We start from the raw sequence: 15,697 nt of genomic DNA, 5'->3' as shown, positions 1-15,697 counted from the left end.
TAAGTACTAGGAGAAGCCAAGTAGACTGAATTGGTCCATGGCACATTCATCCAACTAAGTGGTAGAATCCAAAATTCACCTGTCTTTTAAGCAATCTCGGTTTAAATATAGTATTACATTTTACCCATCAGTAAGAATTTCCAACTCTAGCTATTGGTCATTACTTATATCAAATCTTAGAATAAAATCATTGGATGAAAGCAACCCAGGATACATTTATTCAACACATTTGTTTCATGGCAGTTATTCTATGTTCTGAAGATATAAACATGAAAAGACCTGTTTTCTTCCTACAACTCAACAACAACCCAATTTTAAAAATTGGCAAAGGACTTGAAATAGACATTTCCTCGAAGAAGATATATAAATGGCCAACAAGCACATGAAAAGATGTTCACCATCACTAATAGGCAAATACAAATCAAAACCACAATGAGATACCATCTCAAACCCATTAGGATGGCTACCTTCAAAAAATGAACCAGAAAATAAGTGTGGACAAGGATGTGGAGAAATTGGAACCCTCATGCACTGTTGGTGGGAGTGTAAAATGATGCAGCCTTTAGAGAAAAGTGTGGTAATTCCTCAAAAAATTAAAAGTAGAATTATATGATTCAGCAATTCCATTTCTGGATGGATATACACCCAAAAGAATTGAAAGCAGATCTTGACAAGATATTTACACACCTATGTTCGTAGTAGCATTATTCACAAAAGCCAAAGGCGGAAGCAACCCAAATGTCCATTGACAAGTGAATAAAGTGTGGTGTATACATACGATGGATTATTCAGCCTTAAAAAGAAAAGGAATTATGATACATACTACAGCATAGATGGACACTGGGGACATTATGCTAAGTTAAATAAAAAGACAAATACTATATGACTCTACTTACATGAGGTACCTAGAGGAGTCAAATTCATCCAGACAGAAAGTAAAACGATTGCTGCCAGTGGCTGGGTGGAGAGGAGAATGGGAAACTTGTGTTTAGTAAGTACAGAGTTACAATTCAAGATGGTGACAAGAGTCCTGTAGATTAAGTATATTCACATTGTAAGTATATATAACATTGTTTATATTCACATTAAGTATATTTATATTCACATTGTTATGTGAATATACTTAACTCTACTGAAGTGTATACTTTAAAATGGTAAAGATGGTAAAATTTGTGTCATGTGAATGCTACCGCAATTAAAAAGAGAAAGACCTGTTCTCCATCTTCAGACTGCTCACGTTTTGGTACTAGTGAGGTGCCTCACCACTCCTCGGTCTAAGGCTTTCTACCACTATTCTGTTTAGGTACTTCATCCCCATATAGTTGGCATGTCTTCCACATGGACATGGCTTTTCTTCTTTCTCTATAATGTGCTGGTCTAACACTTCTTTAATTTGCAAGCCAGAAACCAGTCTTAGTGAATGAGACTTGATCAGTGTCAGAAACTACTGCAGAGCCCAGGAAGACCCTGATGTATCCCACTGGCTCACTTGAAGTCACCCTTCTTTTTCTTCTGAAAGAAACTTTTGGTTAACACTGTTCTCAGAACTCTCAGAAGGTCATCAGCTCATACAAACACAATGGAAGTTAGTGCCAGGCAAAATGGGATACCTTTCTCCAGGTTCAAGCTCATCAGGATCCTCCTTCTAGCTGTTGAGACAAAGCAGGTGGTCTCTAGAAGGAGTGTCTCATTTCCCAGTGCCTCCAACCCTCTCCTCTCAAATGGAGTTAGAGCCCTCTTGGTGGTGAGGCCCTGCCCCAGCCTTTATGTCAGGGGACAGCAGGCTCAGAAGACAGCAGCCTTCTTTTCACAAGTCTTCGCATCTACCTTGACCATATCATTCAGAAGGACTCAGAGCTGCTGAGGCTCAAAGTTAGAAATGGAGGTGGATTTTTTGCCTGCTTTGGATCCTGACATCCAGAAGTGATCCACCCTTACAGGACTTTAGTACCATGGTGATACATGCAGGAAAGGGGGAAAAGAGGAAAGAAGAGAGGCGAGAGGAAAGAAAGACAGAGAAAGCACACACCAGCTTTGGAAACGAACTGGTAATTTAAAAGTCTGTGTCATCTCCATCAGCCTCTCTCTCTGGGAGTTTCCTAAATGGCTGCAACAATAAGAGGATGGAAAGCAGTGGGTTGTTCAGCCCACAGCCTCTCTGGCCAGGCTAACTCTCACTGCCTGGTGTCATTTTTCTCTGCCTTATGCCCTGATGTTTGGAATCCAGCCAGAGTCAGGCTTATAGGTACTTTGTAGGTCACTTCGACAATGCTATTTTCAGATTCAATAATAGAAATAGCTCATACAAGCTTCTCACAGTTATTCCTGCTCTTTTTGCGGATGGCACCACAACATGGCTTGGAAGAAAGAGAAAATAATCCTGGATCAGGTCAGGGTCCTGGATCTGTAATATGACGTGTTGGCTCACAGACTTTATGCAAGTTACTCAGTCTCTTGAAGATGTGATATGTGTATTATAAATTGGTACATTGCAGTATCTGCTTCGAAGGGTTGTTGTAGCAATCAAATAAAACAATCTATAAATAAACTATTCACTGCTATACAAACAGAAGTGAAAACATGTAGTCCTCATGCCAAATCCAGTTCTGCTCCATTCCTTGCTCAGCTTATACACTTTTAAATCATTGGAATGACTTTAGACCAGCTTGGACTCTCCAGATACCACAATCTCCACTTCTCTATATTGTCTCACACTAGCCTACTTTTTACTCATAATGTTGTCTTGAAAGTTTACATTTGACACCCCAATATGGTACTGTAAAGATAAGCAGGATACACCATTGCAGACAAGGCATAGGACCTATAGCCTGGCAGATCCAGAAATGTGACTTTGCAAGCACATCAAGAAAGGGTCTTTAATCAGAGGCAGCCTCAGACTCACTGGGCTGGTAACAGCGATGTCCAAAACCAGAGTGTGCAACTATGAGTTTGCAGTGACAAAGAAAATGGTCCTGAAGACTGGAATCCCTTGTCACTACCTTTATATTGACAATATGCTATAAGAAAAACATCACTACAGTTAGCTTGGCCTATATAACACTGGCACTAAAATAAGTAAATCAATAAAGCAGTGGTACATGCTAGGAAGCCCAAAAATAGAATTTAGCATACACAGGAATTTAGTATCCAATAAAGGTGGCATTTCCAACCAGTGAGAAGGTGATGGATTTATTTCATAAATGCAGTTAGGGCAATTTGTTAACTGTTTGTGAAAATACAGTTACTTTATATTGCGCTCTTCACACTATAAACCAATATAAGCTCCAAATGGATAAAAGCACTAAAATTTTTTATTAAAAACAACATAAAAAACCTAGAAGAAAATATAAGTAAATACTTATCTGCTCTCATGTAGAAAAGGCATTCCTAAGCATAAAAGGAAGAAACTCTAAAAGAAAAAAATTATAAGCTTTACTACATAAACATTTAAATACTTATAAAGATCTGAAGATGCCACAAATGAAATTAAGAGGAAACAACAAGCTAAAAAGAAAAAAAAAAAAAAAGGCCAGGAGCAGTGACTCATGCCTGTAATCCCAATACTTAGGGGAGGCCGAGGCAGGCTGATACTTGAGGCCCAGAGTTCAAGACCAGCCTGGTCAACACGGCAAAACCCCATCTCTACTGAATAAAAGAAACACAGAAATTAGCCAGGCATGGTGGTCTATACCTGTAATCCCAGCTACTCAGGAGGCTGAAGCAGGAGAATTGCTTGAACCTAAGAGGTGGAGGTTTCAGTGAGCTGATAGCATGTCACTGCACTCTAGCCTGGGTGATAGAGTGAGACTCTTGTCTCAAAAAAATAAAAAAATTTAAAAAAAGAAAAGAAAACCAGCAACCTGGGGCAGGCAGACAGTGATAAACAAATGGGACCTACACCTTCACAGAATTTTCAGCCCCATGGACAACAGACATTAAAATCAGGACCACCTTCAATTAAATCATTAGACACAGAGATAAGTCCCTCTGAAGCCAAAAAATTGAAAGCCATACCAGGGGGCTCTCCAGTTAATAGTCAAGGAAGGTCTCTCTGAATGTGTTATTTGTTCTGGGGACTAGGAAGATGAGTAGGAGTGAGGACAAGGGTGGGGAGTAAGGACCCAAGCCAAGAGAAGACCACTGTGGCATGTGGCAGCAGCAGCCATAAGGACAGTGGAGCACAGGGCTTAAGTGGGAAAATTGCAGGAGGAATGACCAGACAGGTAACCAGGGGTATGTACGTTAACTTAAAACTTTCATAATTTTAACTGAGTCTTTGAATGATTCTTATAAATCACTAAGACAAGAACTATACTCCAATAGGCAAGACGGCAAAGTGGGCAATTCACACAACAGGAAATGCCAATACATTTGTAAGAGACCAAAAGTCATTAAGGTAGAAGGTTGACCAGGGCTAAGAGAACACAAAGGGACAGCCAATGGGTCGAAGGCGTGCTTTTGGGGTGATGGAAATATTTTAAAATTGGATCCTTGTGACGGTTGCATAACTGTAAATTTATTACAAAATAATTGAATGCACATTTAAAATGTGTGTATTTTATGGTATGTAAATTATATCTCCATAAAGCTATATAAAAAATTATTGTTCAACCTGTCTAGAATCAAAGAAATGCAAATTAAACTACAATGTAATTTTTTATGTTTCAAATTTATAAACAATTTAAGAAATAAAAACATTCAGTGTTGGTAAAATGGAAAATGGGCATTTATATAGAATTCTAATAAATTTGACAATAACTATAAAAGCCTTATTACTTGATCACATACCTTGGAATTTAATATAACAACCACAAATCTGTAAAAATTTTTCGTATGACAATGTTTATCACATAAATATTTGTGAAATGAAAAAAACAGAAAAAGTTTAATGTTGGGTGGTGGATGATTATTTAAACAGGAAATGGTACCATTCTTTTTAAGAATATGCTACAGGGCCCGACGCAGTGGCTCACGCCTGTAATCCCAGCACTTTGGGAGGCCAAGACGGGTGGATCACGAGGTCAGGAGATCGAGACCATCCTGGCTAACACGGTAAAACCCCGTCTCTACTAAAAAAATACAAAAAGAAAAAAACTAGCCGGGCATGGTGGCGGGTGCCTGTAGTCCCAGCTACTCGGGAGGCTGAGGCAGGAGAATGGCGTGAACCCAGGAGGCGGACCTTCCAGTAAGCTGAGATCCGGCCACTGCACTCCAGCCTGGGCGACAGAGCAAGACTCCGTCTCAAAAAAAAAAAAAAAAAAAAGAAGAATGCATAGTGGCCAGGCACGGTGGCTTACACCTATAATCTCAGCACTTCGAGAGGCCAAGGCAGGCATATCACTTAAGGCCAGGTGTTCTAGACCAGCCTGGCGAAAGTGGTGAAACCCACCTCTGCCAAAAATACAAAAATTAGCCAGGCATGGTAGCACACGCCTGTAATTCCAGCTACTCAGGAGGCTGAGGTAGGAGAACAACTTGAACCCCGGAGTCGGAGCTTGCAGTGAGCCGAGATCACACCACTACATTCCAGCCAGGGCAACAGCATGAGACTCCATTTTAAAAAAAGAAGAAAGAAGAAGAAGAATGCATAGGTACATGAAGAAGGGGTGAAACATTAAGTCAAAAACTACAAAACAGCATACTAGGATAGTATGATCCCTATATGGGGAAATCAGACATGCTTCTATTGGAAAAGTCTTAAAGGGCAGGAATCTACATATCAATGTTAGGTATCAATTAGCTGTTACGACAAAATGCTGTTTAACAAAGCACCCCAAAGCCTATAAGATGCACTTGTGTTTTTTGTGTTACTGGGATGTCTCTCCTGAGGGAAGTGAGGCAATAGGGCTGCAGGGGAGGTCCTGGTCCACACGTCTCTCCAGTGCCTGTGCTATCCAGGCATCTTTTATCACAGCAGAAGCATAAGCAGGAAAGCCCAGCTGCAGGAGCACATCTCCAGCCTCTGCGTGCATCACTTCCGCCCACATTCCACCAGGCCAAAGCAAGTCACAGAGCCAACGTCCAAGGCAAGGGGTAAGGAGATACACCTTGCCAGTCAGGGAAGACACTGTAAATTATTGGGGGTCCAAGAATGGGAACAATAATGCCTTCTACACAATATCAAAAGCTTAAATGTGATTATTTCAGACTGAAGGAGATGTGTTGCTTTGTTTTCTTTTGTTTATTTATACATATTGCATTACTCAGCTCTTTTCCAGGTTTATTTCCTGTTCCTGTTATACACATCTATGGGACAACAGTGGCTCTATCTCACAGGTCTTCTACACTCAATAAAAAAACCTTTCCCATTTTAGGCAGGACATTCTAAAGCAGTGGAAAAAGAACAATGACAGAAATTTGAAAGGTTCTTAAAGCCTCTGCTGGAAAGCTGAGTATCACTTCCAGTCACATTACATTGGCCAAAAAGCTTACAGAACAAGCCTGGCACCATCAGAGAGGGGATCACACACCTGCAGTAGGTAGGGGACTGCAATTCACATAGCAGTGGATGGGAGTAAAAACACCATGAATAGTGAAAAGAGTAGTGTCATCTACATACTTACTAGCATTTCCAACTTTTCTATAATGGCCACAAATGGCTTTATTTTTATTTATCTAATTATTTCTTTCTTTTTATTAGAAGCTAGATATGAACAGAAAATTTACTTTTTCAAATTTCCCTACCATTTTTAAGGTTTCGTTTTTATCACACGTTTTGCTTATTATTTCGTGCATGCGTTAGAAGGTACACCTTAGGCCCTGCCCTCTCCTCTCCATCTTCTTCATTCCTCAATCACCAGAACCCAACACCTTCAACTGTTATAGCAGATTCAGTTAGTATTAGGTTGGTGAAAAAGTAATTGCAGTTTTTGCCATTATTTTTGTCTCCATTCCTGTAAGTTGCACGCAAATCTACTTCTTGAGTTTTACCAATTCTAGGCTGTCTCTTGACTTGCAGTATGAAAGGTAAGACATGAGCTTGTTCTCATCCCCAAAAGCTCACCACATATGCACATTCCCAACCAGTCCCCATGTACCCCTAGTGGAGATGCACTGTGATTGGTTGGCATATTCATCTTCACCTGGTGTACATTACTATTATCACCATACAGACACTGTGCATGGCTAAGCCTCAGGGTACATTGTGAATCTTTTTCCTTCTCAGCACTATTCTGTTCTTAGTTTTTGTTTTTGTTTTGCTTTACCTTTTTCATTTGTTCATCTCTGTGTATTTATCAGATTTCAACCGCAACTGTCTGCCCAATGTCTAAATCTCCTCTCAATCTAGTTGGACTCATCAAACACTCCATCAGTTTCATTTTCTTAAAGATCTCTCTCTCTCTCTCTCTCTCTCTCTCTCTCAGAGCCCTGTGAGCTACTCCAATCTGGCTTACTTGCCTTTGGGATATCCTGGTATCTCCCTTCACTATCATCCTGACATTTCTTTTGTCTCTTCTGTGTAGAAATTCCTGTTTCCTATAACTCATGTCTTCCTCTCTGTTAGTTTGCTGTCTCAGTTTGGTGGAGCAAACTTCCCAATAGTTTCCTAAGAAAAGGTGCCTTAGGAGTACATCTCCTGAAACATTGCACGTTTTATTCTCTCCATACACGTAATTGATAAATTTGTATCAGTGCTATTGATACAGCATTCCAGGTTACAAATCATTTTGCATAAAAAATTTGAGTAGCCCTAATTTCTGGTGTTGCTGTTGAGGAGTCAGAAGTCATTCTGTTTGCTTATCCTGTGTAGGTAATCTACATTTTTTTTCTTCCCTGGAAACTTGTGGGATCAACCTTCAGTTCCAGTGTTCTAAAGTTTCCTAAAAAGATGTGCCATGATCTGAGTCTGTTATCACTCATTGCTTGAGTCTTCACTGGCTCTTCTCATCTACAAGTGCATGATTGCATCGCTTCTATTTCCTCTCTTCACTCATTATGGAACTATGATTCAGATATTACTCTTTCAGGACAGGCTCTCTAATTTTTAATGTTTTCACACCTGCTTTCCATCCTCTTCACTCTTGGCTCTGCTTTCTCTGAGAATACCTTATCTCCCAATCATACTTTTAATTTCTAAAAAAAAAAAAAAAAAAAAAAAAAAAAAAAAAAAAAAAACAAAAAAAAAACTTGTTCTCTGAATGTTGCTTTTTAAAATATCATGTTCTTGTTTCAGGATTGCACTATCCTCTCTTATTTCTCTGATGATATTTAGATGATTTTATTTTTTGTGTTCTCTCCGTAGTCTCTGTTCCATCAAGTTGCCTTTTTCTATTTCTTTATTCTGGTGTTGATCTTTCTAGATGGAAGCTTTCCTCAGATCTGTCTCTGACTTTCCTGGTCATCTCCTCATCTTTAAGACTGGGTGTCTAAGAGCATTGAGCATGTGGATGAGCCTTTTGGACTGAGTTTATCACACTGGGGTAATCTGCTTGGCCTGTTACATTGGAAAACCCCCAATTTGGTAACTTTATATCCTTGTACCTCACCTGGTGCAATCTCTAGAGAAGGTTTTTCTAATCTCTTGCTTGAAAGATAAAAATAGGCTTGGCGAGGTGGCTCACACCTGTAATCCCAGCACTTTGGGAGGCTAAGGCAGATGGATCACTTGAGGCCAGGAGTTCGAGACCAGCCTGGCCAACATGATGAAACTCCTTCTCTACTTAAAAAAAATTAGCTGGATATGATGGCACATGCCTGCAATCCCAACTCGGGAGGCTGAGGCATGAGAATCACTTTAACCTGGGAGGTGGAGGCTGCAATGGGTTGAACACCACTGAAAATCAGCCTGGGTAACACAGCAAAAAACTGTCTCAAAAAAACAAGGGAAAAAAAAGATAAAAATAGAGCTGACAGCGTAATGGAAACCAAGTAGAAAAGCAGGCTAAGGGTGGGGGTCTCGCTTGATGCCTCTATTTTCAGCAGTGCGCATACCATCAGCTGTGCTTGGATAGTTCCAAATACCATGATCATCTGCTTTATCCTTCTAGGAATAAAACTCTGGTGTTCAGCAGAGGTGAGGGATTCACAAAGCTGGACAGAGTGGGAAAGGGGATTTGGAATCTAAATACTTAGACTTGAAACTAGTTCTCCTGATAGCAGGCTTTCTCTCCACCCCTTGTTGCAGGCATGCCTGCTGCAGCCAATTCTTACATCATTTGAGGCTTTAAAAACAAAGCTAGCTGCTCTCCATTTTCTCACTGCCTCTGTAGTATTCTGGTTCCCTGTGCCTGGTAATATACTACTCATCTATAGCTTTCTACCTTCAAATTTTTGTTTCTGTTATCTCCTCATTCCATCTTGTTCTTCTTTATGCCTTTTTGAGAAATCCCTTTACTGTGAATTTAGTAGAGTTTCATAAGGAAGCAAAATGAGATGCATGTGTTTAATTTCCCATTGTTACCCGCTAGTTCTTGCTTTCATAATTAAAAGAAAATTGCTTATAAGGAAATTTACGTGGTAATTATAAAACCAGAACAAAGACAGGTGAAATAATTGAATTTCTAATGGAATCAGATTAAGGTGGCCTCATGCGTCTATCTACTACCTGGAGATAGGTGATCCAGCCAATGGGACCCTGAGATTCAAAGTTCATGCCTCTCCTGGACAACACTCAGATAGGCACTGCCCGTGTTGTCCCATGAGTCTTCTCTTCCTATGATTCCATTTTTCACCCGCCCTTTTTAACTAACACCTTTCTTTCAACATGTTAGTATATTCAGGCAAGTTATTGTCAAATCTGACAGAACTGGGAGGCTTTTTGTATGCCATTACCAAAATCCTTAATGAGCTGATATTGTCTTTAACACACAGAGGGAAAACTAATTTCTAAGGTTTTTCATTAAGACACTTTATTTCAAGGCTAACAGAAACATCGTCTTCTTCTTGTTTATATATCCACAGACATGGTTAAATACAAATCTAAAATTTTAATCCAGTAGATTTTAAAGCTAAGCCATATGTGTCAGGGGAAAGGAAATTATTATAACCCCTCTGGAAGAAGAGAAAACTCCCTGAGCATGAAATATCAAACATCAAACATAAATTCAAATCACTCAATGCTCATTGATTTATTTAATGGAAAGCTAGTGCACAGCCATTGCATAAGAAGTACTACCTTGGCCCCACAATGACAGAAGATAAAGGGCAAACATGAAGAAGAGTAAGATACAATCACTGACCTCAAGGACATTACAATATAGAAATTTAAAGAAAAGCAAGTACTGAAATATTAAAGAGTAAGATAAGTGTGATATGATATGAATAAACCAAATAACCCAAAAGAAGGCAAGAAGTTGGAAACACAGAAAGGAAAAATAGAGCAACAAAAAATAGTACAATTATAGACTTAAATCTAAAGATATCAATAATTATATTAAGTATAAATGGTCTAAACCTATAGATTAAAAGATAGAAGTTGTCAGAATTGACTTAAGCTATGTATCAGCTGTGTGCTGTCTACAATAAACTCATTTGAAATATAACAATACAGGAAAATCAAAGTAAAACAATAGGAAATGATACACTAAGAAATAGTAATAAAAAAGAAAGCTGGAGGCCGGGCATGGTGGCTCACGCCTATAATCCCAGAACTTTCAGAGGCCGAGGTGGGCGAATCATTTGAGGTCAGGAGTTCAAGACCAGCCTGGTCAACATGGTAAAACCACACGTCTGCAAAAAATACAAAAAATAGCCAGGTGTGGTAGTGGACACCTGTAATCACAGCTACTCAGGAGGCTGAGGCAGGAGAATTGCTTGAACCTGGGAGGCAGACATTGCAGTGAGTTGAGATCATGCCACTGCACTCCAGCCTGGGCAACAGAGCAAGACTCTGACTCAAAAAAGAAAAAAGCTGGAATGGCTATTTTAACATCAACGCAGACCTCAGAGCAAAGAAAATTATAAGAGCTAAAGGATATTACATAATGGTAAGAGAATCAATTCACCAAGATGACATAGTAATCCTAAATGTGCATACACTTAACAACAGAGCTTCACAACATATAAAGCAAAAACTGACAGAATTAAAAGGAAAAAATAAACAAATTCACAATTACAGATTTCAATATTCCTCTCTCAATAATAAACAGAAAAACCAGACAGAAAATCAGCAAGGATATCGAAAAACTGAACAGGTCACCAACAAATGGAATTTAATTGATATTCACAGAACATTTAACCCAACAACAGCAGAGTAGACATTCTTTTCAAATACAAATGGAAATTTCACAAGTTAGACCAGATCATGGATCATAAAACAAACCTTAACAAATTAAAATAGTTGAAATCATAAAAAGTTAATTCTGCAATTATGAAATTAAATTAAAATAAATAACAGAAAGATTCTAAGAAAATTACTAGTGACTTGAAAATTTAACAACGTACTTCTAAATAATCCTTAGGTCAAAGAATTCTCAAAAAATATTAGTTTGAATTGAACTGAAATATATAAAAACATAATCTATCAAAGTGTGTGAGATGTACATAAAGCAATGCTTAGAGAGAAAATTATAGCATTAAATGCTTCTGTCAGAAAAGAAAGATGTCATATCAGTAATCTAAATTTCTACTTAAAGAAAAAGAAAAGCAAAACATTCCTAAAGCAGGGCGGAGAAAGTAGTGAAAATAAAGTCTGAAATCAATGACATTTAAAACAAAACAACAGAGAAAAATCAATGAAACCAAAAAGTTTCATGATCAACCTCTAGCAAGGCTGAAAAAAAGGAAACAAAAAAAGTCACATACTGCTAATGTCAGGAATAAAGAAGAGAATATCACTGAAGACTCCACAGACATTTAAAGGATAGTAAATAAATTCCATGCACAATTCTACACACATCAATTCGACAACTTGAATGAAATTGTCTAATTTCTCAAAAACTAGTATCTGCCAAAGTTCAGCAAAAATGAGGTACATAATCTGAATAGTCCAATAACTACTAGAGAAATTAAATACATAAAGTTAAAACCATCTGAAATAGAAAACTCCAAGCCTGGATGGTTTCACAGGCAAATTCTATCAAACATTTAAGGATTCTACACAATCAGAAGGAGAAATCATAAAAAGGAAACACTTCTCAACTCTGAGTTTTATGAAGTCACCATTATCTTGACACCAATAGTAGACAAAATCACAAAAAATAAAATTACAGATTAACATTTTTTAAGAACTTTAATCATGAAATGTTCTTTAGTGACACAAAAATTACCAACAAAATAGTAGTAAATCAAATGCATCAATATAATTTAAAAAACAATGTAGTATGACCAAGTGAGGTCCATCTAGGAATGCAAGGCTAGATTAACATTTTAATAAACAAACAACTGAATTCATCATACATACCATCTGAAAAAACAAATCATATTAATTGGTGTAGAAAAAGCATTTAAAAATTTAATATTCATTCATGATAAAAACTCTCAACAAACTAGGAATACAAATGAAATTTCTCAACCTATTAAAGGGTATCGATTAAAAACCCTACAGCTACCATAATGTTTAATAAAAAAAATGCTTCTCCTAAGATCAGGAACAAGTCAATAATGCCCATCTCATTACTCCTATTCAAAACTGAACTAGAAGTCCAAGCAAGTGCAATAAGGTAAGAAAAGTAAATTAAAGACAAATATTAGAAAAGAAGAAATAAAAAATGTCTCTATTTGCAGACAACATGATTGTCTATGTAGAAAATCCCAAGGTATCAAAGAAGAAAAAGAGGAGGAAGAGGAGGAGGGGGAGGACAGTGATGATGATGACTCCTAAAACTAATAGTAGAGTATAGCAAGGTTACAGAATACAAAGTCAGTACACAAAAATCTATTGTATTTCTATATACTAACAATGTATTATTTGAAAACAATGCAATATCATTTAAAGTAGTTCCAAAAATCAAATACTTTAGTATGAATCTAATGCAAAGAATCTCTATGCTAAAATCCACAAAATGCTGATGAAAAAAATCAAAGGAGAACTAAATAAATGAACAGACACACTCAGTTCATGACTTGGAAGACTCAGCACGGTAAAGATGCTGATTCTAACCAAATTAATCTATGAGTTTAATGCAATTATATTAAAATCCCAGGGAGACTTTTTGTATATATTTTGTGGAACAGACAGGCTTATTCTAAAATTTATATGGAAAAACCAAAGGAAGTAGAATAGCTAAAATAATTTTGAAAGAGAAGAATAAAGTTAAAGGAATCAAGCTATTCAATTTTATTACTTACTATATAGTCACAATAATCAAGACCAAGTGGTATTTATAATGAGATAGATATATAGATTAATGGGACAAAATAGAAACCCCAGAAATAGACCCACACGAATATGGACAATTGATTTTTTAAAAGGTGCAAACACTATTCAAGAGAGAAAGAACAATCTTTTCAAGAAACGCTGTTGGAAAAATTAGATATCCTTCTGCAAAAAAATAATAAACCTCAAACTAAACTTTGTACCATAAACAAAAATTAACTCAAAGTAGATCGTAAATCTACACATAAAAAGATAAGGCGTTAAAAAGAAAACATAGGGGAAAATCTTTGTACCCTGGGAGTTGCCAAAGTGTTCATAGACATGCACCAAGAAGTGCGATCCAAGAAAAATTGTAAATTGTACAATATTAAAATTAAAGCTCTTAAAAAGATGCTGCTGAAAGAATGAAAAGACAAGCTACAGCCTGGGAGTAAATATTTGTGGCTCATGTATCCAACAAAGTACTTGACCCAAAATAAAGAACTCTTAAAACTCAAGAGCAAGAAAACAGAAATCCCCATTTTAAAATGGGCAAAAGACTTAACACACACTTTGCCAAACAGATGACAAGCACATGAAAAAATTGTTCAACATCATTAGGCATTGAGGAAATGCAAATTAAAGGCACAATGATATTCTACTACACACTTATTAAAACGTTTAAAATAAAAAATATGGATGATACCAAATGCTACCAAGAATCCAGAGCTGCTGGAACTCTCATACATTGCTGGTGGGAATGGAAAAGAGCACAGCCTCTCTAGAAGTAGTTTGGCAGTTGCTTATAAAGTTAAACATATATCTTCATATGACCCAGTCCTGGAGGTTTACCCTAGGGCATTGAACATGGAGGTTTATACAAAAACCTACACATGAATATTTGCAAAAGCTCTATTCATAATTATCAATGACTGGAACCAATCCAAACATGCTTTAATGGATGAATGAATAAAGAAACCATGGTACATCTACATGATGGAGCAGTACTCAGCAGTAAACCAGAACAAACCATTGGTTGACAGATGGAATAACTTGGATGACTCCCAAAGGCCTTGTACTGAGTGAGAGAAACTAGTCTCAAAAGGTTACACAGTGTATGATTCCACTCACATGACATTATCAAAAAACCAAAACCGTAGTGATGGAGGATGAATCAGGGATAAAGGAGGGTGTGACAATCAAGGGATACCCAAGGATGTTTTGGAAGTGATAGAAGTGCCCTGTATCCTGTGATGATGGCTACATGAATATATGCATATACACACACACACACACATATGTATGTGTATGTATATGTACACATGTATAAACGTGTGCATCATGTATGTGTGTATATATACATGTCTGTGTCTATGTATACATATGCATGTCTGTGATATATACACACATGTATATATGTACGTGTACACACGTGTATGTGTGATATATACATGCATGTATGTGTGCATAAACAGATATGTATGTGTATACATATACACATGCGTATATGTACACATATATAGGTATACAGTTCAATGAGTTTTAGCATATATATGCTCAATTTTACCATATGACAATTTTTTTAATTGAATTAAAACTAAAACTAAGCAACGATAATCCAATGGTGAATGGGGAGGAAGGCATTCCTAAACTCTCTTAGCCTGTCTGGGATGTGGCTAGGACCAGCTGCTAAGCTTCGGAGCCCAAGTGCAAGGCATAATCCTGCAGTCTGTATCACCTTTAGACCCTGAATCCATCTTGCAAATAAGTCTAATTTACACTCACACACCAAGAAACTTGGGTCTTCCTTCTCAATCCACAGCTCAAGAGAAACCCTATTCCTGTCCCTCCTGCGATCTGCCCTGAAGGTTCCAGGAAGCAGACGTTCTAGAACAAGGCAGAAGGAAAAGGAAGCAGGAGCCCACTCGCAGGTTCTCCCACCCCCACACAGCTCTCAGCTGTGCCTTCAAAGGAAACAAGGAGAGGGTGGGTGGCTCTCAGGGATGTCACAAAGGAGGAGAGCAACTGGCAGTACAGACTCATCTGTGAGCATGTCTGTGGCTATTTTTGCCTTGAGAATAGAGGCCAGCCGGGAGTGGGCCAGCTGGGCCCATGGCCATGTGTATTTGTGTTTGTAGGAACATGTGCGTATGGGAGAAGACAGTGAGAGCCTTTCCGAGAGAAACCAAGCCGAGTGGGCGACTGCCACTGACGGGGTAGATGTAGACAAATACAAAACATCAAGCCAGCAATTACCGCAATCAGACGCATGGGGTTGTCCACCTGCGTCAGCAGAGCAACCTCTGCTTCCCACACCTGCTGCGAAGGAGCCAGTAAACACTGGGGCCCAGGGCAGCGACCTTTGGGGCTGGAAGGGTCTCTGTGAGCTACCTTGGTGACGGTGGTGAAAGCCCTTCTTGATACAGTGAGGATGTGACACCCGGAAGCGGTTCACAGTTGTAC

This window comes from Macaca thibetana, chromosome 8, assembly GCF_024542745.1.
Source record: "Macaca thibetana thibetana isolate TM-01 chromosome 8, ASM2454274v1, whole genome shotgun sequence".
Lineage (NCBI taxonomy): Eukaryota > Metazoa > Chordata > Mammalia > Primates > Cercopithecidae > Macaca > Macaca thibetana.
The sequence above is the reverse complement of the archived record's forward strand: the minus strand, read 5'-3'. Positions refer to the sequence as shown.